The sequence below is a fragment of the Hemitrygon akajei genome, chromosome 27, assembly GCF_048418815.1.
Source record: "Hemitrygon akajei chromosome 27, sHemAka1.3, whole genome shotgun sequence".
In the NCBI taxonomy this organism is placed as follows: Eukaryota; Metazoa; Chordata; class Chondrichthyes; order Myliobatiformes; family Dasyatidae; genus Hemitrygon; species Hemitrygon akajei.
Genome location: NC_133150.1, coordinates 32,351,654 through 32,370,854, shown reverse-complemented (window position 1 = coordinate 32,370,854; position 19,201 = coordinate 32,351,654). Strand labels below are relative to the sequence as shown.

Here is a 19,201-nt window from a genome sequence, read left to right as displayed (position 1 = left end):
GTTGGAAGCGACGTTATTTGATCAATGTCTGAATGGGACCTGTTAGAGAGTGAGAGGGACGGGCAAAAGAATGCAGGAGTGTTGAAATGTAGACCGGGGTGGGGGTGTTGGAATATGACCAGCAGGTCAGATTGGGCATGTCATAGTGTCACAGAACATTACAGCGCAGAAACAGCCCCGTCATCCCATCTAGTCTGTGCCGAACTATTATTCTACCTAGTCCCATCAAACTGCACCCGGACCATAGTCCTCCATAACCCTCTTATCCATGAAGCTACGTATCCTAACACTCTCCAGCATTACACCTTTCCTGGTTCAGAGACAAACTGGTTGACGATGATTAGGGAAGAACTCCATTTTCCAATGTGATTGCAGGGAAGTCTTTTTTTACAGAGTTTTCAGGAAGAGTGAAAGTGTATGGCCCCCCAGAACCCTTCGCCCTCCAGCTCGAAGTGCTGTTGTATTGTGTTTGCCACTGGTGATGTGAACAGTAAACAGCTCAGGGAAGACAACAGGGCACGTGCAGCCCAATGACAGAACGGTTTGTCCATTTCTTGAATAAATGAGGTTTAAGGATTCCAAACAAAGCAAAGGGTAAAGAGGAGTTAGAGGCAGAAAGAGGAATAAAAAGAGGGAAAGGGAGAAGACACATGAAGGGCAATTGTGGGCCTAAGGGCCTGTTCTATATCATAGTTTGCAATGTTCTGTTCTATGGTCTAAGGTTTGGTTAAGGCACGGAGGTAAAATGATAGGAAAAGTTAAATTTATTAGTAGTTTAAAGTTTTTAAACTTGCTGAAACAATTTACCTTGAAACTATTTCAAACTCTCCCTTTCCTGGGCAGATGGATTAAGTGGCATTGCAGGAACAATCTCCTCTTTGAAGTGTCGTGCTGCTGAATACCAGACCGACGAGATTAATGGGCAATTAATGTGCAAATGCAGCGATTTCATGGAACTCACGGCCAGCTTGCTTTTGCAAGAATGAGTACCCAGCAATGCATGGCATTTTGCAATCGACGGGACACCACTTCCTGGCGACCGACCGCTGGACATCTGGACGTTGTGAGAGCTTTTGAACTCTGCCATACTTCTGCTGAAATGCCTGGCTGCTTGACTCCTGTCGGAATCTGTCAACCCGTAAGCCATCATTGTGTTTCAAATTGGTATTACATGGATATCCATAATCCAGTTGCCAGCAGCTTCCCAGGGAGTCGGTAGTGCCTACTGTAACTATACAATGTGCTCATAGGCCTCTGGTGACAGACATAATGAATAGCTGGGGGCTGGACTGCAAGCTTTGTTCTCGGGAAGGGTTCAACAGTTGGGTTAGTTTTCAGGCCAGCAGTTGTTTTTTTTGTTATCCTTTATCATCACACTCACCACAAACTAAGCTGGTAGGAGCTATTGTTGGGACCCAGTGATGGGATTGAGTAGGTGGGTATGTGGAATAATAGCACAAACAGGAATCCAATTACTTTCAGCCGATGGGACTGGAGTTATTTTTATGGCGTGGCATTGTCTCTGGCCCTTCAGTTGTGTTTATGATTAATGCTCGCGGATTTGTGACGATTAGCGTGAATCAGTCCAGTCATGTGTTGCGGGGCAGCTCCTCCCCCCCGGCTGGGTGATGACACGTCAACCCTGTGCGGACGCCAAGCTGGTGCCGGAAGCACGGTGAGTACCTGAAGCGGCAGAGGCCCAAGGTGAAGGTCAGTGCGATGGCAGGATAGGGGTGCAGGCCACCGGCATGCAGAGCCTCTTCACGGGCTCAGACTGATGCTAGCCCCCACCAACCTTCCCTCACCTCCACCCTGTTCCTTTGAAGTAAGGAGAGGGAGCTGCACTCACAACTCCGACAAGGAAAGTACAGCCGTTATAATATCCCAATCTCTGTATCAGCTGGCGCATCCAAGACCAATACCAAAACAGAGCTCCAGAATCTCTTCTGAGCTCCGAGGCTATGCTACTGCAGAGTTTTCAGCTGTGTTTTCACCAAACTGAACACATTCACTCAGTGGCCACTTTATTAGGTGTCTCCGGTACCTAATACAGTGGCCACTGAGCGTATGACCATGGTCTGCTGTTGCTGCAGCCCATCCACTTCAAGGTTCAACATGTTGTGCATTCAGAGATGCTCTTCTGCACACCACTGTTCTAACATATAGTTATCTGAGTTACTGCTACCTTCCCGTCTGATTGAACCAGGCAGACCATTCTCCTCTGACCTCTCTCACAACATTTTTTTTTCTCATATCATTCTCCGTAAGATCTGGAGACTATTATATGTGAAAATCTCAGGAGATCAGCAGTTTCTGAGATACTCAAACTGGTTCAGCTGGCACAGTAAACTCACTTAGATCACGTTTCTACCCCATTCTGGTGTTTGGCCTGAACCTCTTGACCATGTCTGCATGCTTTTATGTATTGAGTTGCTGCCACGTGATTGGCTGTTTAGATATTTGCATTAACGAGCAGGTGTACTATTCTATCTTCTGCTGGAGTTTAATGTTGTTATCTAGTTTAAGAGTGTTTTCATCAATTTATTAATATTATTTTCTATGCACAGTCTCAGTGTTATTATCATGCCTCCCAGCGGTATCGCCTCCTCTCACTCACTCCATTTAATTCAGAAAAACCACGTTGTTTTACCTTGTGTGAACATTATTTAAAAACTTGAAGTCAAGGCACTATTATTCTGGTTGCTAAATTAATTTTCTGCTTAGAAAAGAAAGCTTTGTTGTTTTGCACATCTGATGCATCCAATTTTACTTTAATATGAGAAACATATATGGAAATTTACAACGTGGAAAGGAATCCAAATGGCCTCTGGTGTCCGTGCCAACAAAAGAGCTCTTTAGATTGATTGGACTTCCCTGCTTCTGCTCCATGGGTGGGTGAGTTATGGGACTTCAAGTGCTTAGTCAGATATATTTTTAAACACGGTGAGGGTTTCTGCCTGCAACTTCTGTTCAGCCAGTGAGTTCCAGACCCCCATCTACTCATACAGTAGTTTAAAAAAAATCTATAACTCTTCTTTAGTCCTTCCAGCTATTTCTAACCTTTCTGCTAATTGGATTAGGTCTTTCTGGTTCACCTTGTCAAAGTCAGTTATAATTTTATACACCTCAATTATATTTCCCCTCAGTCTATCTGTTTCCAAAGGAAGTTCAAAGTTGCAAGTGAATTTACTATCAAAGTGTGTGTATGTCACCATATGCTTCCCTGGGAGTCATTTTATTGCAGATAGTCACAGTAGAACAAAGAGGTACAATAGAATCAATGAGCACAGAAAGACTGACAAACAACCAAAAGAAGACTATGCAAATAAAGAAAGAAGTAAACAAATAAATAAACTAACAGACAGCCAGATAAACAAACAGATAAATAATATTGAGAGCTTGAGTTGGAGAGTTCTTGAAGGTGAGTCCATAGGTTGTGGAATCAGTTCAGAGTTGGCGTGAGTGAAGTTATCCACGCTGGTTCAGGATCCTGATGGTTGATTGGTAATAACTGTTCCTGAAGCTAGTGCTGTGGGACTTAACACACTCTCACCTCATTCCCAATGGCAGCAGCAGGAAGAGAGCATGGCCTGGATGGTGGGGGACCTTGATGATGGATGCTGCTTTCTTGTAGCAGCGCTCCTTGTAAATATGCTCAATGGTGGGAGGGTTTTTCCTGTGATGATGACCAGAGTTCTCCAGTGCTGGACTAAGTATCCACTTCTAACACGACCTCCCTGCATTGGTTGATAATCCCTCTCTTAGACCTCTGCAGCTTTGTCTCACACTCTTCTCAGAGTCCTCAATGTTCTCTATTAGACCAGGCAAGAAGTCCACACATCTGAAGGAATCTGAAGAGAAGCAACAGCGCTATCAATCCCAAGCTGATACTGCTGTCACTGCACAAACCTTTGGAGAAAGTAGCTTTGATGGTGACATCCAATTGATGTTTTTGTATTTCAAATTTCTTCACACTTAGTAAAATAATTTAGGCATATTTTCACTGTTGCATTGTAGGAAACATGACAGCTGATTTGTACAGGGCAAATTTCTAAAAATTAAGGAATAACGAGAACCTCAGAGGTGGTGAACGAGGAAGGAATGTTAACAAGGGGACCTGTAAAGTTCCTTTTTAAATGAGCTGACAAATCGTGCTTCAGTTTAACCTGAATGGAAAGGAAGCCTTTCATGTCTGCTATGTACCATCCTGCCCCAAGCTAAACAGCTGTAGATCAACCTAGAACATTCAGGGAGTGGAGTAACAATGGATTTGAGGCTCAGCCATTTGCCTAAGGTGTTGCATTTCTTCTACTTAAAATACAGATAAGGTAACAGCTGAAGTTCTGCTCAGGAGCAAGAGTTTTAATGTATGCCTGGATCCCAGGATACTCACAGATATTAATAATAATATCTTATTTATAGAGCACTTTCCGTACGGATGATACAGTTCAAAGTGCTTTACAATGGGATGAAGTATAAATATGAAAGTAAATTAAAGATAAAAGTATTATAAAATAAAAAGTAAAATTAACATGATTATTAAAGATGTTAGTTAAAAGCAAGGTTAAATAAAAAGGTTTTGTGCTGCTGTTTAAGAGGGTCAACTAAGTCTGCATCCCTTATAGTTTTAGGTATTGAATTCCACAGTTCGGGAATGTAGTTCAGAAAAGCTGACCTGCCAATTATCTTTTGATGGACGATGTTTAAGTTTAAAAGACTGGAGGATGAAGATCTGAGAGCTCGAACAGGATTATAAAATGAAAGCTATTACGTGATGTACTCTGGTTCCAGTAAGGGCTTTAAAAACAAGCAAAACAACTTTAAAATCAATTCTAAAAGATACAGGAAGCCAATGTAGAGTAGCCAGGGTGGGGGTGATATGCTCCCTCATCCTGGTTCTAGTTAAAAATCCAGCAGCGGTGTTTTAAGTTAGCTGAAATTGGTCAACCAGTTTCTTTGGAATGCCAGTAAAAGGTGTATTGTAGTTATCTAGTCTATTTATTTCCATTTGGAAATAGAACTTATTTGCATTTGGAAAAGCAATGACTGATTCAAGATGGTCAGCATGGTTTTTCTTGTGGGAGATCATATGTCACAAATGTCAATGAGTTTTTGTGGCGGCGACCAACAATATTGGCCAGGACAGAATGATAGGCATTGTCTACATGGACATTAGCATACCGTACATTGGCATCAGAATTCAGGGCCTCACTGTGGCATGTGCCATCTTTTGGATGAGATACTGAAACTCGCTTAGCTCAGTTTCAAGGACAGCAGGCAAGTTCTCCCTGTTGCCAAGGGTAAACAAACCTATTCCCTCAATTGACATTAACAAATGCAGGTTATCTGGTTATTCACTTTACTGTTTACAGTACATTGATATGTGCAAATTGCACTTCCTAAGTTACCATAGTGACATTTCAAAGGTACTTAATTGTACTGAAATCACAGGGATACACTAAGGTTATGAATAACATCACAAGAAATTTCTTCTTTGCTCCCTTCCTCTTTCCTTCCTTCCTTCTTTCCTCTTCTCTCCACTTCCTCATCTTTTTTCCTTCGCTCTCTCCTTCCCTTCTTCCCATCATTCCTTTCTTTCACTCTATCTCTTTCCCTGCCTCCATCCTTTCTTCCTACACCCCTTCCTTCCTTCCTCTTCCCCTCTCTTCCTGTCCTAGATTGTCTTGACTATATGGGTCTGTGGCAGCCTATGGAAATACACACACCTCAAGTCCCCTGATCTTTCAATGTTCACCTGTCTTCTAGAAGTTTCTAATCATCCCTTCAGCCTCTGTTCATTGGCTTCAGGAAGCCTCATTATAAAGCTTAAGGTTTTCAATGTCTGACAAGGACTTGTTCCCACATTTTGAAGTTCCTGTTGAATTTTGGATTTGTAGAGTTAATCTGGTTCCTCCAGCAAACCAAAAAAATGGTTATTCTGCTACAAATTCTTTGACTAAATACACTGAAAGTTTGCCAGGCTTAGATTAACATAAACATTTTGTTGAATCTTGACTAAAACTGGGTAAAGATGGGTCACTATAAGCTTCCAGCAGCTCAAACAGTTCTAATGTATAAACTATAAACACTGTGCTAAGTCAGGAATGTGCCACTTACAAGCCAAGATGTTGAGCAAGAAGTTCTTATTAGCTAACTTTATCTGTTGACATCTGTGAGCAAGCTGCTGTTTGTATCATGTTGATGCTTGACACAGTAGGGAAGGAACAATTGTTTGATATCAAAGAAGGCGATTTCATAATTGGGTCTAAAATTGGATTGAAGACATGAATTGAATTGAATTTAATTGACTTTATTTCTTATATCCTTCACATACATGAGGAGTAAAAATCTTTATGTAACATCTCCATCCGAAAGTGCAATGTGCAATTTATAGTAATTTGTAATAAATAGTATGTACAACAGAACAGTCAATATAGCATAGCAATACAATTCAGATTCAGATTCAGTTTATTGTCATTTAGAAACCACAAATGCAATGCAGTTAAAAAATGAGACAACATTCCCCCAGAATGATATCACAAAAGCACATGACAAAACAGACTACACCAGAAAATCCACATAACATTTGGCAATCCCCAATCCAGAGTCCGGAGAGGCTGCTGCGTATTAATATCGCGCTACCGTCTTAGCGCGTTCCCCAGAAAGGAGCTCCAAATCCATCAGACAAAAATAAGACCAAAAACTAAAGCTACAAGACCTGCACAAAACCACATAGTTACAACAGTGCAAACAATAGCATAATTGATAAAAAAAAAAACAGACCATGGGCACAGTAAAAATAGTCCAAAGATGTTAAAGGACTGTAAGTTCAAAAGAAATCACCACACAGTTTCCACAGGTCCCCAGGGTCCTGACAGACTCGCCATCCCACGCCAGCGGCAGAAGGGAATACCCCCGCTATGAACTTCCACGGTGCTGTCCAACTCAGCCTCACAGATGCAGCACACAATGAAAGCTCCGTCAAAACCAACCCTGCAGACGCCGCACACACCAACAGCGACCTGTCCGCAGTGGACTCCAAGTCTGTTGAACCTCCGAGCCGACGACCATCCCCTCCGGCACAGCTTCTCCGAGCACCGTCCTCTGCCGAGCGTATTAAGACGGCCCCGCCAATGGCCACCGGCAACGCGATCCCGAAGACTGGGGGCCTGTTCTTCCCAGCAGAGTCCCAGTCCTCACAGCAGCAGCAGCAACGAAGAAGGTCTTCCTGGAGATTTCCCGATGTTCCTCCATGCTCCCACGTCCATTTTCAATTGATTATGATTGCGAATGGCACCCCACTTCACAAATAACAGATAATCAGCTCCGGAGTGGCCGCTGGAAGCTGCGTCGCGCCGCCATCTTGGATCATCCACAATTGTATCAGCATGAGTTAAGCAGTCCGATGGCCTGGTGGGTGAAGCTGTCCTGGAGCCTGTTGGTCCTGGTTTTATGCTGCAGTACCATTTCCCGCATGGTAGCAGCTGGAACAGTTTGTGGCTGGGGTGACTCGGGTCCCCAATGATCCTTCAGGCCCTTTTTACACACCTGTTTCTGTAAATATCCTGAATCATGGGAAGTTCTCATCTACAGATGCTCTGGGCTGTCCGCACCCCTCTCTGCAGAGTCCTGTGATTGAGGGAGGTACAGTTCCCATACCAGGCAGTGATGCAGCCAGTCAGGATGCTCTCAATTGTACCCTTGTAGAAAGTCGTTCACCCTCTCAACCCCAGATCTATTGACGTCAGTAGGGGTGAGCTGGTCTCTGTTCCTCCTGTAGTCGTCAACCAGCTCCTTGGTTCTTGCAGCATTGAGAGAGAGGTTATTTTCTTGACATCACTGTGTCAGGGTGACGACTTTCACTGAAGATGCACAATTTTGTTTTATTTTGATTTTTCTATCCTGCTAGAAAACAAGAGTTCTTCACAAGGATGAATTCCATTATTAGCAACACACACACAATGCCGGAGGAACTGTGCAATTCATACATCATGTATGGAAGGGAATAAACAGTCAGCCTTTTGGACCAAAACCCTTCACTGGGGCATTCCATGATTATACGCTTTCAGTTTAAATCAGATCTGGAAAATACTTTGAATTAGAATTAGTCTGATTGTTTAAATCCTAATTTATCCGGATCCATCAATGTCATTATCCAAAACTCCTCGTGTTACAGATACTTAAATAATGTTAACATTTCCCTCTGTGCATGGTGTACAAAAATAACCTGCTTATATAACTCCTTCAGCATTAGCCATGGTGCTCCACAGGATCAGAATTAAGTCTGATGCACAGGTCCGCTTGAAGGTACTAAGATGGCGGTGCGACGCAGCGCACAGCGGCCACTCCAGGAATGAATATCTGTTATCTGTAAGTAGGGGCCATGTACAATCCTGATTTGATGGAGACGGACGTGTGAAGCACGGAGGAACATCTGGTGAAACCTTTGAAATGCCTGTTTTGCTGCTGCTGCTACTGTACAATCGGAGAAATCTCTGGGAGGAAGGCCCCGAATCCTCGGCTTTGCCTGTTGCTTGGCGGCCGGTGCCGGGGTCGAAGCGTCCGGCAGAGATGGTGCTCGGTGTCGGAGGGCTGGTCGGAGGCTCGAAGTTTTCGGACGGATTCGGAGTTGGCTGTGGTCGGAGCTCCCAGAGTGCTGTATCGGCAAGCTGTGGCGCTGGAGGTTCATGGCAGGAAGAGTTTTTCTTCCTTCTACCGTCTGCGTGAGATGATGGGCTGTCAGGACTTTGAGACTTTCTTTTAAACCGTGCCATGGACTGCTCTTTATCAGATTACGGTATTGCTTTGCACTGTTGAAACTATGTGTTATAATTATGTGGTCTTTGTCAGTTAGTCTTTTATCAATTATGGTATTGTCTGCACTGTTGAAACTATATGTTAACGATAACTATATGTAACTATGTGGTTTTGTATATGTCTTATAGCTTTAGGTTTGTCTGATGGGTTTGTAGTTCCTTTCCGGGGAATGTGCTAAGACGGTAGCGTGATATCAATACACAGCAGCCTCTCCGGACTCTGGATTGGGGATTACCAAACGTTATGTGGTTTTTCTTGTGTGGTCTGTTTTGTGCTTTTTCGTGATATCATTCCGGAGAAAGTTGTCTCATTTTTTAACTGCATTGTATTTGTGGTTTATAAATGACAATAAACTGAATCTGAATCTGAATAAGTGATCCTAAACTTGGCAAAAAGATGATTCTGAGGACCAACAGTGGAGGTGGGAGTGGTTTAGGGAGGGAATTCCAGACCATAATGTTGTCAAAGACACAGCTGATAATGGTGGGACCAAGTGGATATGGTAAGTCCAAATGGACAAGTTCTGAGACCTTGAAAGATGGAGATATATAAACTTGGAAGGCAGAGCCACTGACGGATATGAAACACAGGAGATTCTGCAGATGATAGAAATCCAGAGTAAACCACAAAAAATGCTGGAGGAGCTCAGCACTCAAGCACAGGATTTGAAAATAAGAATGAGAATTTTGTATCAAATTGTTGATGGATTCTCAGCCAGTGTAACTTTCTCCCACTCTGTCTTACCCTGCCTGTCCACTGCTAGTACCAGCATAGAAAACAGGCCTTTTGGTTCCTCATCCATGCACACCAAGGTGCCTTGCTGAGCTAGTTCCATTTGCCTGGGTTTGGTTCACACCCCTCCTAACATTTTCTGTCTTAGATGTCTTTTATGCACTGTAATTGTACCCGTAACATCCACCATGGAAGGTCCCAAGTCCAGCTGGAAATGGAGGAGGGTTGGGCATGGGACTAGCAGCATCATCCCTTAAAAGGGGTAAAAAAAAACAGAGGTACAGACATGCCAACACAGGCACCAAATACCTCATTCACATGAGTGGAAGGATCTCGGCTTAGAAGATGAGAAAGTAGACTACACCCCGGGGGCTACTTGAAAAACTGTCGCAGGACAGGGGTCTCTGGGTGAGCTACTGTGTGGTGAACTACATATACCTGTCCGGACTGCTCCTGTGGCTCCTCCCACAGACCCCTGTATAAAGGCGACTGAGGCCTGTTGCCCAGCCTCATTCCCCAGGATGTAGTGTTGTTCATTCTTCCAGTCAATAAAAGCCGATACCTCGCTTCCTACGTCTCAGAGTGAGTTATTGATGGTGCATCATACTGTCAGCAGCCGTATGCCCCAGTAGGTGTGATGGGTTTAAGAAGAAGAAGAGTTGCATCGTCCTCTTCAGAGTCGTCTGACAGCCGGTTCCACTGTCCTCTGTGTGAAAAAGTTCCCTTTTAAATCTTTCCCTCTCACCTCAATACATATCCTTTAGTTTTATATTCCCCTTCCCTGAGAGAATGACTGAGGTAATCCACCTTATCTATACCCCTCATGATTTTATATACCTCTCACCCCTCAGCTTCCTCAGCTCTATAGAAAAATCTCTCTGTCTTTCAGCCCCTCCTAAAGGTTCAAGCCCTCCAGTCGTGGTAACATCCCTGTGAATTTTTTCTGCTCTCATTCCAGATAACTGACATCCTTCCTATAGCAGGGTGACCTGAGCTATTGTGCAGTTACCAATGAATTGCAGCATGACGTCCCAGCTCACGTTCTCAGGATTCTGACTGATTAAGGCCAGCGTACTTCATCGCCTTGCCTCCACTTTCAGTAAAGTATGAAAATCGGTAAATTATCAAATCTGTTAATTATTGTTGCATGTAACAAAGTTCAGTGAAAACCCGGACTGGCATGCCATCAATACAGATCGATTCATTACATTGACATCATCAACATTATGTGCCGTGTCAAATGACATGGGTGATCATGGTCTTTGACCATGATTGTCCTTGGCAATTTTTTCTACAGAAGTGACTTGCCATGCCTTCTTCTGGCCAGTGTCTTTACAAGACCAGTGACCCCAGCCATTATCAGTACTCTTCAGAGATTGTCTGCCTGGCGTCAGTGGTCACATAACCAGGACTTGTGATCTGCACCAGCTGCTCCTACGACCATCCACCACCCGCTCCCTTGGCTTCACGTGACCCTGATCGGGGGGCTAAGCAGGTAATACACCTTGCCCAAGGGTGACCCACAGGCTGGTGGAGGGAAGGAGCACCTTACACCTCCTTTGGTAGAGACGTATCTCTGTCCTGCCACCCATATCGAAGTAGTACAAGATAATCAACAAAAGAGTAGAGGGCTACGGTATCGGGAAAGTGCAGTGCAGGTAGACAGTATGGTGCAAGATCATAACGGGGTAGATTATAAGAGAAAGTGTCCATCTTATTGTACTAGGGAAACATTCAATCATCTTAGAACAGTGTGGTAGAAGCTGTTCTTGAGCTTGGTGGTACATGCTTTCAGGCTCTTGTATCTTTGCCTAGTGGGGGGGAGGAGGAGGAAGAATATTCAGAATCCGCCCCCCCCCCCCCCCGTCTATTTCCCACTCCAACCTACTACTTCTTCTCACCTACTACTTCCTGCTGGGTCCCCTCCTCCTTCCCTTTCTCCTGTGGTCCACCCTCCTCTCCTATCACATACCTTCTTCTCCAGCTCTTCACCTTTCCCACGCCCTGGCTTCACCTACCACCTTCCAGCTAGCCTCTTTCCCCTTTGCCCCCCCCCCACCTTTTTTAATCTGACATCTTCCCCCTTCCTTCTCAGTCCTGAAGAAGGGCCCCGAACATTGACTGTTTGTTCTTTTCCATAGATGCTGCCTGACCTGCCGTGTGTGTGTGTGCGCGTGTGTGCGTGTGCGTGCGCGTGCGTGTGTGTGCGTGTGTGCGCGTGTGTGCGTGTGTGTACGTGCGTGCATGTGTGCGTGTGTGTGTGCGTGTGTGTGTGTGTGTGTGTGTGTGTGTGTGTGTCTTTGATTACGCTGACTGCTTAACGAAGGCAGCATAAGTGTAGACAGAGTCCGTGGAGGGGAGGTTGCTTTCTGTGACATGCTGAGCTGAGTCCACAACGCTGCAGTTTTGTGCAGTCACATGCAGAGCAGTTCCCATCCCAAGCTGTAATGCATTCAGATAGGATGCATCCTCTGGCGCATGGATAAAATGCAGCTGTATCCCGAGGTCTCTCTGTTCTTCAATACTGTCCGGGGCTCCACCATTCACACTGTCAATCAAGCTCTCTGACTGGTTGCAATTCTCACCCTGTCCGTCACCACCACCCCCCCCCCCCCCCCACCCCCCACCAAGTTCTCTCTCAAGTTCTGTCCAGTATTACATTAACAATAGTCCATGGCCATCCCCGGACTGGGTTTAGCCCAGATCAGATTTGTGGCCTATTTCTATTTCCTTCCCTCTGAGCCAGGGAAAGCTGTGAATGGGATTATATTACCAGCAGTGGGAGGCGTTTGGACTTCAGGCTATTTGCAACGTTCCAATTGCCCTGTACAGTCCAACAGCTGATCGCAGTCCTGTACGGAACGGAGAAGCTGATTCCCATCCAACAATGAGGTTAGTAAGTCAATGCCCTTTATGAGGTGCAGGTTGAATTGTACCAGCTGGGACCTGAGTGGGTTCTCGGCCAAATCAAAAATAAAGCAACCCTCCCCTTCAACTCACTTTGCAACATCCCATATTTCTTTAGGACAGAGAAAGAAGCCAAGGCTGGCTTCAGAGCTCACAGACTGTGGTGAACTACATATACCTGTCTGGACACGCCCCCTGCTGACTGCTCCTGTGGCCCCTCCCACAGACCCCGGTATAAAGGCGATTGAGGTCTGAGCCCGGCCCTCAGTCTCCAGGATGTAGTATGGTGGTCAACCACTGCTTGTTCTTTCTTTCAGTCAATAAAAGCCGATATCTCGTCTTCACGTCTCAGAGAGTTATTGATGGTGCATCACAGAGCAATTCTTTTCCCCACTAAGTTTCCCTGTAGCCCTGTCTCACATCATTCTCATCAGCTCACCCAGCCAAATTCCACCACATCTGCATATGAGAGGCAACTGGAGTGGTCAGCTGCCCTACCCACTAGCATATGTTTCAAGTTCAAGCTTACTGTCATCTGATTATATATCTATACATACACACACACACACAATCAAATGAAACAAAGTTCCTCTAGATGTTTCCTATGGTGGAGTAGTCTAGGACCAGAGGGCACAGCCTCAGAATAGAGGGACGTCCATTTGGAACGGAGCTGAAGAGGAATTTCTTTAGCCAGAGAATGGAGAATCTGTGGAATTTGTTGCCGTGGGTAGCTGTGGAGTCCAAGGTATATTTAGTGCAGAGGTTGATTGATTCCTGATTAGTCAGGGCATAAAGGGTTATGGGGAGAAGGCAGGAGATTGGGGTTGAGAGGGAAATGGATCAGCCATGATGAAATGGTGGAGCAGACTCGATGGGCCGAATCAGAATCAGAATCAGGTTTAATATCACCAGCATATGTTGTGAAATTTGTTAACTTTATGGCAGCAGTACAATAATAAATAAATATAGAGACAAAACTGAATTACAGTAAGTATGTGTATATTTATATGTCTATTGAATAATTAACTTAAAATAAGCAAAAAAAACTCTATAAAAACAACTCCTGTATCTTATGGTCTTATGGACCACAGTGCAGTACAAAACGTACACACGAACAGCACATAAAACTAAATATTACCACAAATAAGTTATTAAAATATAATTCAAAGCGCATGTAGTGCACAACACAGATAAACACTGAACGGTACACAGCTCACTGTCCTAGTGATGAGGCCGCGGTGGTGGCAGGGTATTCATTAGTCTCACAGCCTGAGGGAAGAAGCTGTTACCCAGTCTGGCTCTCCGAGCCCTGATGCTCCTGTACCTCTAGAGCACTCGGTCACAGAGGCAAACATAAGGTGGATGGTCACAGTTTTTTCCCAGGGCAGAGGATTCTAAAACTAGAGTTGAATTGAATCGAATTGAATTCATTACTTACACCGTTCATATAGATGAGGAGTGAAAATCTTTACGTTATGCCATCAGTCTAAATGTGTAATGTGCAATTTCTTGTAATTTATAATAATATGCAATTTATAGTGATTTATAATAAATAGTATGTTCAACAAGACAGTCTATATAACATATAATAACATGAATTAATCAGTCTGATGGCCTGGTGGAAGAAGCTGTCCTGGAGCCTGTTGGTCCTGGCTTTTATGCTGTGGTATCGTTTCCCAGACGGTAGCAGCTGGAACAGTTTGTGGTTGGGGTGACTTGGGTCTCCAATGATCCTATGGGCCCTTTTAACACACCTGTCTTTGTAAATGTCCTGAATAGTGGGAAATTCACATCTACAGATGTGCTGGGCTGTCCGCACCACTCTCTGCAGAGTCCTGCAAATGAGGGAAGTACAGTTCCCATACCAGGCAGTGATGCAGCCAGTCAGGATGCTCTCAGTCGTGCCCCTATAGAAAGTTCATAGAAATGGGGGGGGGAACCATACCAAACTTCTTCAATTGTCTGAGGTGAAAGAGGCGCTGTTGTGCCTTTTTCACCACAGAGCCAATAGGTACAGACCACGGTATGTAGTGGGCATAGGTTTAAAGCAAGAGGGGGAAGATTTAAAAGGGACCTGACAGACAACACTTCCACATGGGGTAAATGGAATGAGCTGTCAGAGGAAGGTCTAGTGTGGGTACAATTTTGATGCTTAAAGTAACCTTTCAACAGGTACATGAAATGAAAAGATCTAGAATGATATGGACCAAACGCAGACAAATGGATTAGTTCAAACATCTTGGTCAGTATGGAGAGGTTGGGCTGAAGGGCCTGTTTGCCATGTTGTATGGCTCTCTAAAGTCTACCATTTTAGGCCTTTGTGTGTGTTTACTATTTCCAAATGATATTGAAATCCTCTTTACCTGATTTCACCCTCCCTCCACCGTTCTCTTGTTGTCTTTCTCACCCACTATGTCTCTCTATTTCTTCGCGTCCCTCTATCTATCATCCACCTTTACTGCCATTTTCTTTCCTACCCTCACTATCATCCTTCCGATGCTCCAGAGTGTCCCTGTCTGTTTCTAGAAATATACCCCTCACTCTCCAGTCTGTTCCCCTTATTTCTGTCCGTTGATGTGCGTGTCAGTGTGTGTGGGGTGAAGCTAAACAAGGAAAGTTGGAGCAGGACGCTGACAATAAATATACTCACTGATTGATATTGGCACTGAAACTGAGTGAAGAGAGAGTGGCTCCAACATTGGGAGAGAGTGGTATCGTGGTAATAGAGAGTGATGGCACAGCACGGTAGAATGCTGTGACACTGAGAGAGATTAACACTGAAACTACGAGTGACGCTGACACCAGGAGAGTGATGAATGACCACTGGAGAATGATGTAACACCAAGAGTGAGAGAGAGCACTGAGTCTGGGAAAGAGACACTGAGACTGGGAGAGAGTGATGCTGAGATTGGGAGAATGGTATCATACTGGAAAAGTGCTGTGCTGACATAGGATAAATATTTCTTTTCAGACAGGAAGGGAAAGAATAAATCAGAAGCAGTTAACAGGGTAGTTGAAAAATTTAAAAAAAACATCATTAGTAACTATCAGATTGATAAACAGATTAATAGATAGCCAGATAGTTAGTAAACAGATACAGTATGGAAATTGATCATTGCATTGAAAGGTGAAAGGATAAATTGATCAATATTTAGTTGGAGAATTACAATGACAGATGGGGAAATAGAATGATAGCTAGATAATTAAATAGTTAATTATAATCATGTATAATAGATCAAAATACATTGAAATTTTTTAAATTCCCAGGTTTTAAAGGCTTTGAATTATAAAGTAAAGATAATACTTTACTCTGTTAGTACTTGCCTTCACCACCATTGAGGAAGTGGATAAAAACTGGACTTCATCCTTAGAGAAGAGCCAATGTAACTATCCTATTAAGATTTTTCAAATGCAAAGAAATTTGAACATATAGATTGGGAAAAGCTTAATAAAGGAGAGAATCATTCAGTAGGTGTGAAAAGCTATCTTCAAGATTGACCAAACCGATAATGGCTTGGAGTATGCAGTCAATGGGGAAATGAAGATGCTCATTTTTTTTAGACTTCAAATGAAGCTGTCACAGAAGATTTAGCTAATCCACAGCACGGATTTCTTTTACATCAGTTAGTGTCAAGTTGTCAGCATTCCAGCAAGAATACTGTCATCAGACTGGTTGGACAACCAATCACATTGAAGAATATTCAGCCTTTAAGCCAGAGAGCTAAAATTACAATTTTTAATTAACATTTCAAAGATCTCACAGAATCAAGATGGGAACATATAAGATGATGGTAAAAACTGAAAAAAAACCACAAAGATTTTAAGAAAATGTATTAATAATATCTCAAAGATATAAAATAAAGGATTTTGAAGCAAAATTATTCTTTGCATATATATAAAAATCTTTTATTTGCATTTGCAGGCAGCAAATTTCAGTGTTGCTTTGGTGCACAACCAAAATTCCATTGGAATGCACCAAATTACCATTACTTTGTGTTAAACTCCAGTTTACAATGTTCCAGCAGCAGTAGGTCCAAAAGAAATCCTAACTGTACATCATTTAACTTACTATATCTAGATAGTATGTAATAACTAGTCATCTATAAATAGAACAGGAAGTAGAAACATTTATGTGGAATCCTTTCCTGTCAGTGAAGTATTCTGATTGTAAAGTAGGATGTACAGCAGCCAATTCAGACCCTGCAAACCCCTACAAAAAGTCAAATGTAAGTGGTCAAATTATCTCTTTGAGGTATTGGTTGAGTGCATCAGGGAGCAGTCCCCAGGCTTTTCTTCAAATAGTGCCTTTGATTCTTTTCGTTCTTATCTTCTTAGGCAGTCCCATCCAGTTAAGGATGATTTACTTCCCTCCCATTTTGTGCGTTCCAAGTGACTTGGAGCTGCCAGCATGTCCACAGAAAGACAAGTGGTGGCAGATGCGGTGTGCTCCTTCCGCCATTTATGCAGCCACTGTGAGTTTGTGATGCATGCGTCCAGGTTTCTCAATCGCAGCCCAGGTGCTGAGGCTCCAGCTTGTGTTGCAATGGCCCGGGCATTCTCAGGAGTCACTGGGGATGAGGCACTTCTTCAAGGATTCTCTCCTCATCTTGTTGAATCGTCATCCCTGCTCACGGGGCAATTTCCTCTCATGACAAAGCTCAGAATAGAATGCCTGCTGTTGGGTAAGCAAGAAGAATCAGCAGTAACAGGTTTATTATTACTGACATGTGCCATGAAATTTGATGTTTTGCGGCAGCAAATAAATCAAATAAATCATAAATCATATTGCAAAAAATCACTATTAATTACAATAAATCAATAGATGGATAGATAGATAGATAGATAGATAGATAGATAGATAGATAGATAGATAGATAGATAGATAGATAGATAGATAAACACACTAATAAATAAATTGTGTGGAATATTATATCCTGCCCACCTGAGCTGATTAACTAGAGCCTCAGTGTTGGGGATGCAGGCCCGGGAGAGGATGCTGACATTGATTCATTTCTTTTTCCTGTAAATTTGGAGAGTTTTGCAGAGGCTACATCGGTGGCATTATTCCATTACCAAGTTTCAGAGCATATAGGAGTGCAGGCCCCTGCTATCCAGAGACCTTGAAGTTAATGCTTGGTTTGAAGGCTTGAACATCAGATACCCTTCTCTTCTTCCACTTTAAAGAAGTGCTGACTTTCTTTAAAAGGTGATTCAGTTCTCCAGATTGGGACAGCAGCTTGATTTTCCAGGCTCTCACTATGAACCCTTATTTTGGAGGACACGTGGTGTGGCAGGTTCAGGTTGACCTTGTGGGCATTAAATAGAAGGTTCATCTCTAATATTGTTCAGTAAATAAGTCAACTATGGTTTGACCTCTCAGCATGGGCAAATAAAAGTGCCACCTTCATGCTAGACTACTGACATTTGGGTGACCTTGGTTCTAGAATGAAGCTGCCGTAAACTGAATGGTTCCCCATTAAACCTTCAGAATTTATATTTTCTTACAAGGTTGTACAAACCTCAGATTAACACCACCTCTGGTGGATGGAATACACTAAGTAAATTTTCTTCCCCCAACAAGAGGAAATCTCTAAAGTTTTCTCCTGGTGTGGGTTTACTGATTTCAAAGCCCTGCCTCACTGAGTTGAACCATACTTACATCTGGAAGGACTAGAGTGGTATCATTTATCAGATCATTGGAGACTTATGTGCAACCCATAAATCTGATGACCGGTGAAATATTATTTTATTTAGGTACATCGAATCTATGGTTCCTGGCTCTTTTCTTCAGTTAGATATGGAAACACCAATGCCCATGATCGGAAAAGCCTATAAAAAGTAGTGGATATAGCCCAGTCCTTCACAGTAAAAGGTCCTCCCCAGCATTGAGCAGATCTTCAAGGAATGCTGCCACAAGAAAGCAGCATCCATCATCAAGGACCTTCACCATCCAGACCACGCTTCCTTCTCACTGCCACCATTGGGAAGGAAGTGCAGGAGCCCAAGGTCCCACAGCAGCAGCTCCAGTAACAGTTATTAACCTACAACCACCAGGCTCCTGAACCACATGAATGACTTCACTCAGCTCAACCCTGAACTGTTTCCACAACCTTTGGACTTTCAAGGACCTTGCAACCTATGTTCTCAGTATTATTTATACATTTATTTGTTTGTTCATCTGTCTTCCTATTTATTTATCACTCTCTCTCTATCTCTATCTTTCTATGTATATATCTATTTATTTATTTGCTTCTTTTTGTAATTGCACAGTTTGTCTTATTTTACACATTGGTTGTTAGTCTTTCTGTGCAGTTTTTTGCTAATTCTACTGTCTTTCTTTGTAAGAAAATGAATCTCTGGATAGTATATGGTGATATATACATACTTTGATAATAAATTTACTTTGAATTTTGAACATACACAGACATACTGTAAAGCAATGTTTGTGCGCTTACTAATATCTTTAATTCTTAAAACACATTATCTTTGAGTCACTTCTGTTTCAGAAACTTAAATTGTTATAGTGCCTTTCATGAGCTGCCTTTACAAAGCAGTTAATACCACTATCACTATCACCAGAAAATCAGTCAATCTGGTCACAGCAAACTCCCACGGAAAGTGGTGATCAGGTAATCTGATCTTTAGCAGTATTGGCTGAATAAATATTGGCTAGCGTGCTCTTCTTTAAGTTATTGCAATGGGATTTTTAAGGGTCCACCTGAGACAGTAGGCAGCAAATCAATTT

General features: G+C 43.0%; 1 protein-coding gene across 1 annotated transcript in view; it reads left to right on the top strand.

The window, feature by feature from the left end:
• The first annotated feature begins 1,025 nt into the window (after positions 1-1,025).
• Positions 1,026-19,201, top strand: part of wnt2bb (wingless-type MMTV integration site family, member 2Bb) — a 103,269-nt gene continuing 85,093 nt past the window's right edge. The window contains exons 1-2 of the mRNA XM_073030583.1: positions 1,026-1,138; positions 10,508-10,653. The gene's annotated coding sequence lies outside the window, so the exon portion shown is untranslated. The remainder of the gene's footprint in view (positions 1,139-10,507; positions 10,654-19,201) is intronic.